Source organism: Meriones unguiculatus (assembly GCF_030254825.1).
Source record: "Meriones unguiculatus strain TT.TT164.6M chromosome 13 unlocalized genomic scaffold, Bangor_MerUng_6.1 Chr13_unordered_Scaffold_34, whole genome shotgun sequence".
NCBI lineage: Eukaryota > Metazoa > Chordata > Mammalia > Rodentia > Muridae > Meriones > Meriones unguiculatus.
Genome location: NW_026843646.1, coordinates 15,527,408 through 15,542,111, shown reverse-complemented (window position 1 = coordinate 15,542,111; position 14,704 = coordinate 15,527,408). Strand labels below are relative to the sequence as shown.

At 38.1% G+C, this 14,704-nt stretch overlaps 1 pseudogene; it reads left to right on the top strand.

Moving 5' to 3' along the window:
* The window catches only part of LOC132650841 (neurocalcin-delta-like), a 103,485-nt pseudogene that overhangs the window by 22,473 nt on the left and 66,308 nt on the right, over positions 1–14,704 (top strand).

The following is a 14,704-nucleotide window of genomic DNA, read 5'->3' as shown; positions in this document are numbered from 1 at the left end:
ATTTACACAATGGAATACTACTCAACAATTAAAATCAAAGAATTCATGAAATGTGCAGGCAAATGTTAGAATCGAGAAAAGATCATCCTGAGTGAAGTAGTTAACAAGCATAAAAACACACATGGTATATACTTACTTATTATTGGATGTTTTCTTTGTTTCCAATTCATTAATTTCACCTCTGAGTTTGATTATCTCTGATAGTAGTTATTACTTTTAAATTATGACATCACAATATTTTCATTTTGTTTCATATTTTTGTGAAGTTCCTAGACAAATTTATTAGATTTATAAGAAACATAACTCAGAAACACAATCTGTACATCAGAGCAGATTCATAGAAAAGGGCTTTAGGTTTGGAAAGAAAAAAAAATACAATGTACTTGGAGCCTGTGTGCATGTCAGATATGTGAGAGAAATGCAGTTTTTCAAAGGAAAATTTTTTTAGAAAAGGAATAAGAAATCACAAAGACAGCATCTTCAACAAATGGGCTGGTCCAACTGGATGTCTACATGTAGAAAAATGAAAATAGATCCATATTTATCACCCTGCATAAAACTAAAGTCCAAGTGGATCAAAGATCCAGCTACACTAAATCGGTTAGAAGAAAAAGTGGGTAAGACGTTGGAACTCATTGGCACAGGAGACAACTTCCTAAACAGAACACCAACAGCACAGGCTCTTAGAGCAACAATCGATAAATGGGACCTTATGAAACTGAAAAGCTTCTGTAAAGCAAAGGATATAGTCATCAAAACAAAATGACAGCCTACAGACTGGGAAAGGATCTTCACCAGCCCTACATCTGACAGAGGGCTGATATCCAGAATATATAAAGAACTAAAGAAGTTAAAAAGCAGCAAATCAAGCAATCCGATTAAAAAATTGGGTACAGAGCTAAACAGAGAATTCTCAGTGGAGGAATACAGAATGGCAGAGAAACACTTAAATGCTCAATGTCCTTAGCCATCAGAGAGATGCAAATCAAAACGACCCTGAGATTTCACCTGACACCCACCAGAATGGCTAAGATCAAAAACTCAAGTGACAACACATGCTGGAGAGGTTGTGGAGAAAGGGGAACCCTCGTCCATCATTGGTGGGAATGCAAACTTGTACAAACACTTTGGAAATCAATCTGGCGCTTTCTCAGACAATTAGGAATAGTGCTTCCTCAAGATCCAGCTATACCACTCCTAGGCATATATGCAAAAGGGGCTTAAGTACACAACAAGGACATTTGCTCAACCATGTTTGTAGCAGCTTTATTCGTAATAACTAGAACCTGAAAACAACCCACATGTCCCTCAGTTGAGGAATGGATATAGAAATTGTGGTACTTTTACACAATGGAATACTACTCAGCAATTAAAAATGAGGAAATCATGAAATTTGCAGGCAAATGGTGGGACCTAGAAATGATCATCCTGAGTGAGGTATCCCAAAAGCAGAAAGACACACATGGTATATACTCACTTTTATAGACCTATAAGATAGGATAAATATACTGAAATCTATCCACCTAAAGAAGATAAACAAGAAAGAGGAACCAGGGTGTGATGATCAATCCTCACTTAGGAAGACAAATGGGATGGACGTTGGATGTAGGAGCAAACAAGTAACAGGACAGGAGTTGTACCACAGAAGGCCTCTGAAAGACTCTACCTAGCAGTGTATCAAAACAGATATTAAGACTCATAACCAAACCTCTGGCAGAATGCAGGAAACCAAAAAAAGGGGGGGAGTTAATACGACCTGGAAAGAACAGGAGTTCCACAAGGACCAAATATATCTGGGCACAGGGGTCTTTTATGAGACTGATTCTCCAAACAAGGACGATGTATGGATGCAACCTAGAGCCCCTGCTCAGATGTAGCCCTTGGTAGCTCAGTATCCAAGTGAGTACCCTAATAAGGGGAACAGGGACTGTTTCTGACATGAACTCGATTGTGGGCTCTTTGACCTCCCTGCCTCCCAGGGAGAAGCAGCCTTGCTAGGCCACAGAGGAGGACTTTGCAGCCAGTCCTGAAGACACCTGATAAATCAGTATCAGATGTAAGGGGAAGAGGTTCTCCCTTATCAGTGGACTTGGAAAGGGGCAGGGAGGAGATGAGGGTGGGAAGGTGGGATTGGGAGGGAAAGAGGGAGTGGGATACAGCAGAGATTCAAATTTAACAAACTGTAACTAATATTAAAAAATAAAAATTAAAAAAAGAAAGCACAAAGAATCAGCAATACAAACAATGTAGAAAAACAGCAACAGAAAAAACTGTGACTAGAAAAACATAATTACGCAAAAATTCTACATCTAAGGGTACACTCTTTGTTTCTTTTCAAGTATGTAGAATTTAATCTTCTTTAATGTAGAATTAATCTTCTTTCCTATAGATCTTTCCAAAATATAAAAAAATATTACTTTTCCAGAAAACTCTGAAAATATATTAATATGTAGCATTTCTATAGAAGATCAATTTACTAAATAGAAAGTTAAGAAAACTTTTTTTGTGAACAGCACACTTTGACACTAAATGAAATGCTATTCCTGGTGTGTGGGACTTTTGGCATCATGAAGAATGTGAAATCTTTCCTCACCATATTATTGTTAGCATTATTATTACATAATAAGATAAATTGCTCCAGGTGCAAGTGTGAGGATCTAAGTTCAGATCTCCCCCCAAACATAAATGTACTATTATAATCCAATGATCACATAGCAGGAAGAACCCAAGAGAGGAGACCCTCTACAAGTTTGCTGTTCACAGTGGCAGGCTTATGTGGTGAAAACAATGAAGTCAGTTAGTGTGGTACTCTGCCTTCTGCACAGCAGTGGGTAAGGAGAGGCAGAAAGAATCTTAGTGATTTCAAGGCCAGAGTATGTCCCAGGTCAGCCAGTGCTACATGGTCAGACTCTGTCTCAGTCAATCAAATAAGTCAGTCAGTCAGTAAGTGAATAATTAACAAATGATAAAGAACCACTGTGAAATAATGTGGACAGCTAGGACTGACCCTGGATATTCTTTCTGCCTTGCACTAATAGTTATTGACACTCATAAACCTGTACATGCACAGAGAGACTCACATCTACAATAGTGTTGCACAGTTCATCAATACACAAAATGTTAACATAAATTTAAATATGGATTCACATGAATTAATCCCAGTAATTGAATGCAGAGACAAGAAATATTCCCATGAGATCAAGGGCATCCTTGTCTACATGCTGTGTTCCAGGCCACACTATTGAGAAAATATCATAGAAATGGCAACTGCAGCAATATATTATTTGAATTAACTTTGTGCTATACTTTAAGTAAGTTATTTTCTAAAACCTGAGTGATTGTATCAAGACATAATGACATTTCTTAATTGTTAAAGTAGAAGGGCCAAATTCCAGACACCAAAAGTTGTGATGTTTTGTCAGAACCCAATTTCTTATTCATGGACAGTTTAAGTTTATTTTTCTGCACATAAAAGATAAATAAAGCAATGTAATAAAAAATTATATTTCCTGAGACCATAAATAATAAAGGTTAATAATGTAGGATCTTACCTAGTCTTATCTACTTAAATTGCCCATGTTAATTCCAATCATTCATGAGAATATACTTAAAAAAGTGTTGTATAGAAACATGGGCTTTTGAGTTATAAAATCCATTGCACTAAATATGTGGGTTTATATTCTATGTCTTTTTCCTATATGTTTTTGTATTGTTTTGTTTTAATCTGTTCAGGTATGAGTTTAAGAACTACCAGTTTGTTCTGGCCCTGGTACTTGCCATTGAGGAAATGAACAGAAACCGTATTCTTCTTCCCAACACAACTCTGGGCTTCGCTCTGTATAATGCTGCACCTTTGGAAACGAGTATCCTTTATGCTCCCTTTATTTGGCTCACACGTTGAGGGTACCTCTAGCTAATTTCAACAGTGGACTGAAGAGAATGTCATCTGCTGCACTCACAGGAACATCATGGAAAATATCTTCCCACCTTGGGAAACTGTTTCAAATTTACAAAATACCACAGGTGAGGGCTGGGGTGTTGGAACTCAGGGTCAAATGTCAGTTTTGATAGTATTGGTTGATTGAAAATGTAAAATAGGAGGTCTAGGATAAGTCATCTAACAAAGTAAAGTACAAAGGTGCTTCATGATAGATCCACATTTCCATTACTTGAAATATAAAGAAGGAGAAGTTGATGAGAACAGCTACCTTACTGAAACTTGAGAATAGTCAGTAATTTTTTTGGAAAAGTCTCCGTTTGGGTTTGCCTTTTAAAATATGACAAAACCATCTTCATACCAACTGTTTATGCTTGTTGATTCAGGACTGATAATCTGTTTGATGCCAATGTTTTTCTTCTTTTTTTTTTTTCAATTTTCTTTTTCTACAGCTCACTTTTGGACTTTTTGATTCTAGCTTAAATAACAGAGGTCAGTTTAATTCTATCAGATGGCCCCCAAGGACACATTTCTGTCACTTACCATAGTTTCTTTGATGCATCGTTTCAAATGGTCCTGGGTTGGTCTGATTCTCCGATGGCCACCAGAGAGAATCAGATTCTTTCAGACTTGAGAGAAGATATGGAGAGTACTGGCATCTGCATAGCCTTTTTGAAAATGATTTGTGGTTCCTGGAATTCATATTCCAGTGCATTATGGAAGGATCTGGTAATGATTCCGGAATCATCAGCAAATGTGATATTTATGGGGATGTTGTTTCTTTGCAAGGTTTAATGCGACATATTGAGCAGCAGTTAGTGACATGGAAAGTCTGGATCTTGAACTCTCAATGGGATGTTGATCACAATTATGGTAGAGTCATTTCATGGGAGTCTCATTTTTTCACACCACCATGAAGAGATGGTTGACTTTACAAATTTTATTTAAACAGTTAATCCCTACAAATATCCAGAAGACACTTATCTTCCTAAGTTTTGGTTTCTGTTCTTCAAGTGCTCATTTTCTGAGTTCGATTGTCAACTTTTAGAAAACTGCCAACCCAATGCTACTTTGGAGTTACTGCCAAGACACTATTTTGACCCAGTTATGAATGCAGAGAGCTTCAATATATACAGTGCTATGCATGCTGTGGCCTACAGTCTCCATGAGATGAATCTTCAGCAAATACAGACATAACCACATGTTAATGGAGATGGAAAGGAATTCTTCCCCTGGCAGGTAATATCCCTTCCTGTGTTGTTTTAACATCAGCAATGTGAGGTATTTTTAGGCATTTAGGCATTTAAATTAGGTATCACAGGGTTTTTAGAATACATTGTCAACAAGCAAGGATGTATTCCTCAGAGCAGAGGTAGTAGCAGTAGATCCTTAAGGTTTAAAATGCTTCTGAGCACTACCACAGGATTATGAAGTTAAGGATCACTTTAATGTGTACTTTCCACCCCAGGGCCCTCGTCTAAGGATGGCAGCTTTGTATATATTCTGAAAGTTGGTTAGCTTTCCAAAGGAACTTGAATCAGCAGAATCCACATTACGTTGTTTATTGCTGACTTAGTTGTTCCTAGTGCAAGGTTTTATCTTGAAGAAAATGTGGTTTCCAAATTTTAATGCATTTCAGTCCAAGTATTGTTCATTTACTCAGCCACACGGATACCTCCTTTAAGGTGCTTTTTATTCTAGTTCCCACCGATGGCCTGCAAATGTCATGATTTCCTTATTTTAATTGCTGAGTAGTATTCCACCATGTAAATGTACCACAATTTCTGTATCTATTCCTCAGTTGAGGGAAATATGAGTTGTTTCCAGATTCTGGATATTAAGAATAAAACTGTTGTGAACATTGGCAAGCAAATGTCCTTGTTGTATACTTGAGCACATTTTGGATATATGCCTAGGAGGAAGTATAGCTGGATAGCTGGATCTTGAGGTAGCATTATTCCTCATTGTCTGTGAAAGCATCAGATTGATTTCCAAAGTGGTTGTAAAAGTTTACATTCAAAACACCAATGGTGGAGGGTTCCCCTTTATCCACATCCTCTCCAACATATATTGTCACTTGAGTTTTTGTTCTTACACATTCTGATGGATGTAAGGTGAAATCTCAGGGTTTTGTGATTTGCATTTCCCTGATGACCAAGGACATTGAGCATTTCTTTAAGTGTTTCTCTGCCATTCGATATTCCTGTATTGAGAATTCTCTGTTTAGCTCTGTACCCCAATTTTTATTGGAGTACTTTATTTGTTGCTGTTTAACTTGTTGAGTTCTTAATATATTCTGGATATTAGCCCACTATCAGTTATAGGGTTGGTGAAGATCATTTCCCAGTCTGTAGCCTGTCATCCTGAGTGAGGTATCCCAGAAGCAGAAAGACACACATGGTATAGACTCATTTAAAAGTAGATATTAGACAAATAATATAAGATAAATTATATGAAAATCTTTATACCTAAAGAATCTAAGAAAGAAGGAGGACTCTGGGTAAGATGACCAATCCTTATGCAGAAAGGGAAAGGTGAAATACATTAGAAGAGGGAGAAAACAGGGAACAGGACTGAAGCCTACCACAGAGGGCCTCTGAAAGACTCTAACCGGCAGGGTATCAAAGCAGATGCTGAGACTCACAGTCAAACTTGGAGCAGAGTACAGGGAATCTTATGAAAGAAGGGAGAGATAAAAAGATATGGAGTGAACAGGAGAGCTACAAGAAGAGCAACAGAACCAGAATATCTGGCCATAGGGGTTTGTTCTGAGACTGATACTCCAAAGAAGGGCCATTCAAGGAGATAACCTAGTACCCCTTCTCAGTCTTCAAGTGGTTCCCTAGTAAGGGGAACAGGGGCTGTCTCTGACATGAAGTCAGTGGCTGGCTCTTTGATCACATCCCACTGAGAAAGGACTTCCTTACAAGACCGCAGAGGAAGACAATGCAGACAGTCCTTATGAAACCTGATAGGCTAGGGTCAGATGAAAGGGAAGGAGGACCTTCCTTATCAGTGGACTAGGGAAGGCGCAGAGGACTAAAAGAGGGACATAGCAGGGGTTTGGGAGAGAATGAGGGAGGGTCCTACAGCTTGGATACAAATTGAATAAATAGTAATAAATAAAAAATAAATTTTAAAAATTATCCTTTTATAATGATTCTTTGTACTACTTTTTAAATAAAATGTTTTTAGTATCTTAGATGTACTTCAAACTATATTCCTACATCTCTTTCAGTTCCTTTATTTCCTAAAGAATGACCTACTGAAAAATCTCTTGAGAGGTCACAAAATACTGGATGGGAGAAAATGCCTAGATTCAGAGTATGACATTCTCAATTTTTGGAATTTTCCAAAGGGTCTTGGATTAAAGGTTAAAGTATGCACCATTTTCATATGCACCATTTTCTTCAGATGCTCCTCTTGGTCAACAGTTGTCTATGTGAGCAGATGATTCAATGGCCTACAAAGTTTATAAAGGTGAGTCATGACTTATCTCATTTTGATCTTTAATAAAAACAAAAGTAGTTTTCAGGATGTTATGATCTTTTGACACTTATTCAGTACCAATTATTATTCAGCAACCATTTAGGCAGTTAAACAGCCAACATAAACTGTTTTCTCATTTCCTGACTCTGATCAATGGAAAAGTTTGTTTTTAAATCTTAGTATGCCAACATATTTCTTATGAATAAGTTAAGTTTCTGTCATAGCCTGAAAACACTGATAGAAGATTTATTTAGTGACAGAGCCTTAGAAATTTTAGTGAGAAGTAAAGTGGCATTTTTTTTTCAATGCAGTTTATTCAGGAACATTGAACAATCCTCGGACCCTGGGGAAAGCCAGCCCACAGCTTAAATAGCCTCTGGGTAGCCAACCCAGGCGTGCCACGGGGGCAATGCAGATAGGTCCACATACATGGAAGCAAGCCAGATCCTCGGCCTTAGCCAAATGTGGAGTTGTTCGTGACAGAGAGCACTCACCATCGGGAAGGTGGAAGGCAGAAACCAGCTCCATCTTTAAGGCATAGCATTCCGCAGCTCTCTACAGTTCCCCCTTTTTGTTTTAGACGCATCAGGCAAGAGTAGAGGTCTGATCTCTGATATTAGAAATATATTGGGACTTTGTACAGATGTTCATTTAGGTGTCATCCACCCAAAGAGCATCAGACCCGTCCGATACCTTTTTCTCAGAGGCGGGACCTGGGGCATCAACCCGCATGCAATCAGACATGCTCTTCTCTGGGTCCAAAGCGGCTGACCCTGAGTGCAGTGCTTAGCCTCGCATCCTGAGCGTACCATTTTAGCTTTTTATGGTATCCAACCATGCTTGGGGAGAATGTCCTGCTTCAATGGCTGTAAAGGCCTGAATGATCATGGCTGCCTCACACTGTTGTGAGACTCTAATCTTGCATATATACCACAGGCAAACCAAGGGGTAAAGTGGCATTTTTATTGTCAGCCTTTAAAAAAGATAGATTAGGATGACAAGTGAGTGTGTGTGTGTGTGTGTGTTTGTGTGTGTGTTTGCTTTGCTACCTCAAATAAATAGTCAACAAAACAACTGAAGGGAGAGCAGGTTTGTTTTTGCTGACTCTGTGAGCAATCAGTCTTACCCTAGTGGGAAAATAATGTTTTAGGAGCCAGAGAATGTGATGACACTAAACTCACAGTAGCCAATTAATTATTGACCCCCATTTTGTGGTAGCTTTTTCCACATCAGGTAAATGTTTCTCTACAACTCCTCACAGAAATGCCCAAAGACTTGTTTCCATGATGAATCCAAGCCCTATAGAGTTGTCAATCAACATTCACAACTACATTGGATATTAAAGTTCCCTAGTAGCCAGTAATATTGAGACAGTTTAAATCTGAAGTCATACTGTGACCTTCTAGAACACTACTTTAATGACAACAGCTTCATATATTGAACCAAGGTTTAAATATGTGGGTTTTGTATTGCAAAATGTTCTAAAATTAGTATCACTAATACCCATTACCTTTCATTTTATGTGTAAGCATTTCCAGATTAATATTTGATAATACTTAGAAACATGCCACTCACTCAAAAATTTCACAAAAATCCAAACATTTGCTAATAGTTTTCATTTCTCTTAGATTCCACAGTCTGTGTGCAGTGAGAGCTGTATGCCTGGATTAAGGAAGTCTGCCCAGGAAGGCAAGGCTGCTTGCTGCTTTGATTGTACTCCTTGTGCTGAAAATAAGATTTCCAATGAGACAGATAAATACAGGCTGATAGAGAACTTCCCAACTTGTCCATAGAAGTCTGAAATACCTAAGCCAAAGGAAAAGGACTAGCGAGAAGATATAGACTTTTGTTCCTTGATTAGAAATTTAAAGTTTCCCAAGAGGAAACAAAAGAGTCAGAGACACACTCATCCTCAAAGTCAGAAGTCTCATTGTCATACTAAGCTAAAATACATGCAGAAGACCAGGTGTACTCATGTAGGCCTTATGCTTGCTGTTTTGGTCTCTGTGAGTTCATATGCACCATTTTTGTAGTTGATTCAGAGGGCTTTGTTTTCCTGGTGCCTTCCATCCCCCCAACTTTTATAATCCTCCCACCTCCTGCTCTCAGTGGAATCCCTGAGCTCTGCAGGGAGGGCTTTGATGGAGACCTCCAATTTAGACACTCTTCACACAGTCTGGCTGTGGATTTCTGAATCCACTCTGAATTCTTGCCAGAGGAAACTTCTGATGATGATGATTGGATAAGGCATTCAACTATGAATGTAGTAGAATATCACTAGGATATTCTAATTAGGATATTCCTAATCATTAGGCATCATTTTATTGAGGTTTTCTTAGATCAGTTATATTTCATTTTACCCTAGGTTCTGGAATATCCAATCTCCTGCTCTTGGTTACCCAAGAAGTGTCATTCATGCTCTGCTTCTCCTTGAGTGGTCCTTAAATCAGATCAAATAATTCTTGGCTACTTCCATGACTTCTTTTTCATTTTTCATTTATTTATTTTTAATTTATTACAGTTTCTTCACTTGGTATTCCAGCTGTAGCTGTCTCCCTTGTCCCTGTCCAATCCCACCCTCTTCTCTTCTCCCCCTATGTCCCTCCCCCAGTCCACTGATAGGGGAGGTCCTCCTCCCCTTCAGTCTGACCCTAGCCTATCAGGTCTCATCAGGACTGGATGCATTGGTTTTTGTTGTTTTTTTTTTCCTGTTGCCTGGAAGGACTGCTCCCCCATCAGGAGGAGATGATGAAAGAGGCAGTCATTGAGTTCATGTCAGAGACAGTCCCTCTTCTCTGACTAGGGAAGCCACTTGGAGACTGAGCTGACATGGGCTACATCTATGCAGGGGTTCTAGTTTATCTCCTTGCATGGTCATTGGTTGCAGTATCAGTCTCAGAAAAGATCCCTGTGTGTGTGGTCAATGGAATGTTGTTTGGTTGTTATTAATCTAAGGGCTACTCTCCACTTTGAAGTGGTACTCAACAAACTTGTCTTTATAGGTCTGGATTATCTCACTCAGGATGTTTTTTTTTTTCTCGTAATATCCATCTTTTTGCTAATTTCATAATGTCTTTTAAAAAAACAGCTGAGTAATAATCTAATGTGTAAGTGTACCAGATTTCTTTATCTATTTTTCTGTTGAGGGATATCTAGAATATTTCTAGTCTCTAGATATTATGGATAAAGCTACAATGAACATGGTTGAACAAGTGTTATTGTGGTTGGATGTTGCATTCTTTGGTTATATGCCCAAAAGTTATATGTCTAGATACTGTGATAGATCAATTCCCAACATTCTGAGGAACTGCTGTATTCATTTACTTAGAGCTATTTTTGTATTCACATCAACATTTAAGAGATGTTCTTACTCCACATCCTTGCCAACATGAGGTGTCCATTATGGTAGAAATAGGAATGTCAAAGTATTTTTGATTTGCATTAGATATTTTGATGCCTAAAAATATTGAACACTTCTTTAAGGTTTTTTTTTTCCAGCTATTTGTATACCTCTATTACACACTCATTGTTTAGGTCTGCACATCAATTTTATTTTTGTTTTTTTGAAATCAGGTTTTTTAAGTCCTTTATATAATCTTTACAATTAGTACTCTATCAGATGTGAAGTTTGTGTAAATAATTTCTCTTTATGTAGGAAGCTGCCTGGCTTAAATAACTGTGTCCTTTGCCTTACAGAAATTTTCAATTCCATGAGATGCCATTTATTAATTGTTCACCTTGGTGCCTTTCCTTTCAGTGTTCTAGTCAGAAAAGCTTTGCCTGTTCCAATGCATTCATGGCTATTCCAAACTTTATCTTCTATACAGTTCAGTGTATCTTCTTTTATCTTGAGATCTTTTATCCACTGATAGTTGGGTTTTGTGCAAGGTGATGAATTTGTTATTTGCATTATTATATTATTATATATTATTATATATATTATATATATTTTATAGTAATCTAGTTTTAGTACTATCATTTGATGAAGATGCTGTTTTTTTATCCTTGTAGGTAACTTTGGATATTTTTATAAAAATATCAGGTAGTAATATGTGTTTGGATTTATATTTATTTCTTTAAAAATTTTTAATTATCTTTTATTAAAATTTGTTCAATTTGTATCACAGTTGTGGTTCTCTTCCTTGTCTACCTCCAGTTCCACCTTCCCTCCCTCTTCTTGCCATATGCCCCTCATCTAATATGCTGATAAGGGAGGTCCTCTTCCCCTTTTCTTTTGACTCTACTATCAGGTCTCATCAGGACCATTGAATTGCCTTCCTCTGTGGTCTAGCATGACTGAACCCTGCAGGGGTAGGTGATCAGAGAGCCTGCCACAGAGTTCATTTCATAGAAAGTCCCTGCAATCCTTATTAGGGACTCCACTTGGATGCTGAGTCTATGGGCTACATATGAGAGTGGGTTAAATGTCCTCTACACGTCCTTGGTTAGGTTATCAGTCTCTGCAGGCCCCCTTCCAGGGCTCAGATTTTTTGGCTCTGTTGGTCTCCTTTTGGAGCTTCTTTCCCCTCCTGGTCTTTCTATTTAATCCAGGCATTTTGCCCAAAGTTTGGCTACGAGTTTCTGCCCCTGCTTTGATACCTAGATCAGTACAGACTTTCAGAGGCCTACAATTGTAGGCTCCTGTCCTGTTACCTGGTTTCTCCTGCTTCCAATGTCTATCACATTTAACCTTCTGAATGAATATTGAGCATCTTCCCTAGGGTACTCCTTCTTGTTTACTTTCTTTAGGAGTATAGATTTTAGTATGTTTATCCTATATTATATGGCTAATATCCACTTACAAGTGAGTATATACCATGTGTGTTTTTCTGCTTCTAGGTTACCTAACTCAAGATGGTCTTTTCTAGTTCCCACAATTTGTCTGCAATTTTCATGATTTCCTTGTTTTTAATTGTTGAGTAGTATTCCATTGTGTAAAGTACCACAATTTCTGTATCCATTTCTCCATTGAAGGACATCTAGGTTGTTTCAAGCTTTTTATTTTTAATAATATAGCTGCTACAAACATGGTTGAAGAAATGTCCTTGTTGTTTACTTCAGAATATATGCTCATCTAATATGCTGATAAGGGAGGTCCTCTTCCCCTTTTCTTTTGACTCTACTATCAGGTCTCATCAGGACCATTGAATTGCCTTCCTCTGTGGTCTAGCATGACTGAACCCTGCAGGGGTAGGTGATATACTTAAATTTACTTTGGATATATGCCTAGGAGTGGTATAGCTGGATCTTGCAGCAGCACTATTCCCAATTTTCTGAGAAAGCACTAAATTGATTTCCAAGGTGATTGAACAAGTTTAAATTCCCACCAGCAATGGAGAAATGTTCCCTTCTCCACATCCTTTCCAGCATGTGAGTTTTTGATCCTAGCCATTCTGATGGGTGTGAGGTGAAATCTCAGGGTTTTTTATTTGCATTTTCCTGTTGACTATGTATGTTGAGCATTTCTCTGTTTCTCTGCCATTTGATATTGCTCTATTGAGAATTCTCTGTTTAGCTCTGTACCCCATTTTTAATGGGATTAATTGGTTTGTTGGTGTTTAACTTTTTAAGTTTTTTATATATTCTGGATATTAGCCTTCTGTCAGCTGTAGGATTGGTGAAGATCTTTTCCCAGTCTGTAGTCATTTGGTTCTGATGACAGTGTCCTTTGCTTTATAGAAGCTTTTCAGTTTCATGAGGTCCCTTTTATTGATCTTAGAGTCTGTGCTGTTGGTGTTCTCTTCATGAAGTTGTCTCATGTAACAATGAGTTCAAGGCTCTTCCCCACTTTTTCTTCTAATGGGTTTAGTGTGTCTGGTTTTATGTTGAGGTCTTTGATCCACTTGGACTTTAGTTTTGTGCAGGGTAATAAAAATGGATCTATTTGCATTTTCTACATGTAGCCTTCCAATTAGGACAGTACCATTTGTTAAATATGCTATCTTTTTCCATTGTATTGTTTTGGCATCTTTGTCAAAAATCAAGTATCCATAGGTGTATGGGTTTATTCTGGGTTTTTTCTATTTTATTTCATTGATTCACCAGTCTGTTTCTATGTCAGTACCATGCAGTTTTTATTACTATTGCTCTATAGCACATGTTGAAAACAGTTTGTACCGGATTGTTTAAGCAATTCTGAATTTTTTTCCCCATATGAGACTTGTTCTTTCAAGTTCTGTAAATAATTGTGTTGGTGTATTGATGGGAATTGAGTTGAATCTGTAGACTGCTTTTGGTAGGATGGCCATTTTCATGTTAATCCTACAGATCCATGAGAATGGGAGCTCTTTGCATCTTCTGATATCTTCAATTAATTTTTTTATTTTTTATTCATTACAACTTATTCACTTTGAATTCCAGCTGTTAGCCCCTTCCCTCATCTATTGCTAATACTGCCCTCCCTCTCTCTTCTCCTCCCATGTCCCCCCTTGCATCTGACCCTAGTCTATCAGGTCTCATCAGGACTGTCTGCATTGTCTTCCTCTGTGGCCTGGTTAGACTGTCCCTGCCTTCAGGGGGAGTTGGTGATCAAAGAACCAGCCACTGAGTTCATGTCAGAGACAGCCCCAGTTCCCATTACTAGGGAAACCACTTGAAGACCGAGCTGCCATGGTCTACATCTGTGCAGAGGTTCTAGGTTAACACCATTCATGGTCCTTGGTTGTAGTATCAGTCTCAGAGAAGATCCCTGTGCCCAGATTTTCTGGCTTTGCTACTCTCCTTGTAGAGCTCCTGTCTCCTCTACATCTTTTGCTCTCCCCCTTCTTTAGAATCCCTGCACTCTGTCCAGAGTTTGGCTATGAGCCTCAGCATCTGCTTTAATACCCTGCTGGATAGTCTTCTTCAATTTCTTTCTTCAGAGTTTTGTACTTTTTAATATAGGTATTTCATTTGCTTGATTAGTCACACCAAGACACTTTGTTATTTGTGGCTATTGTGAAGGGTGTTGTTTCCCTAATTTCTTTCTCAGCCCATTTGATTGTTGAATATAGGAGGGCTTCAGATTTTTTTGAGTTAATTTTGTATACAGCCACTTTGCTAAAGGTGTTTATTGGCTGAAGGAGCTCTCTGATAGAATTTTTGTGACTTCTTCCTTTCCAGTGTCTATTCCCTTTATCTCCTTTAGTTGTCTGAATGCTCTAGCTAGGATTTCGAGTACTATTTTGAAGAGATATGGAATAGGGGGCAGCCTTGCCTTGTCCTGATTTCATTAGGATTGATTTAAGTTTCTCTCTCTTTAGTTTTTTGTTGGTTCTAGGATTGCTGTATATTTCCTTT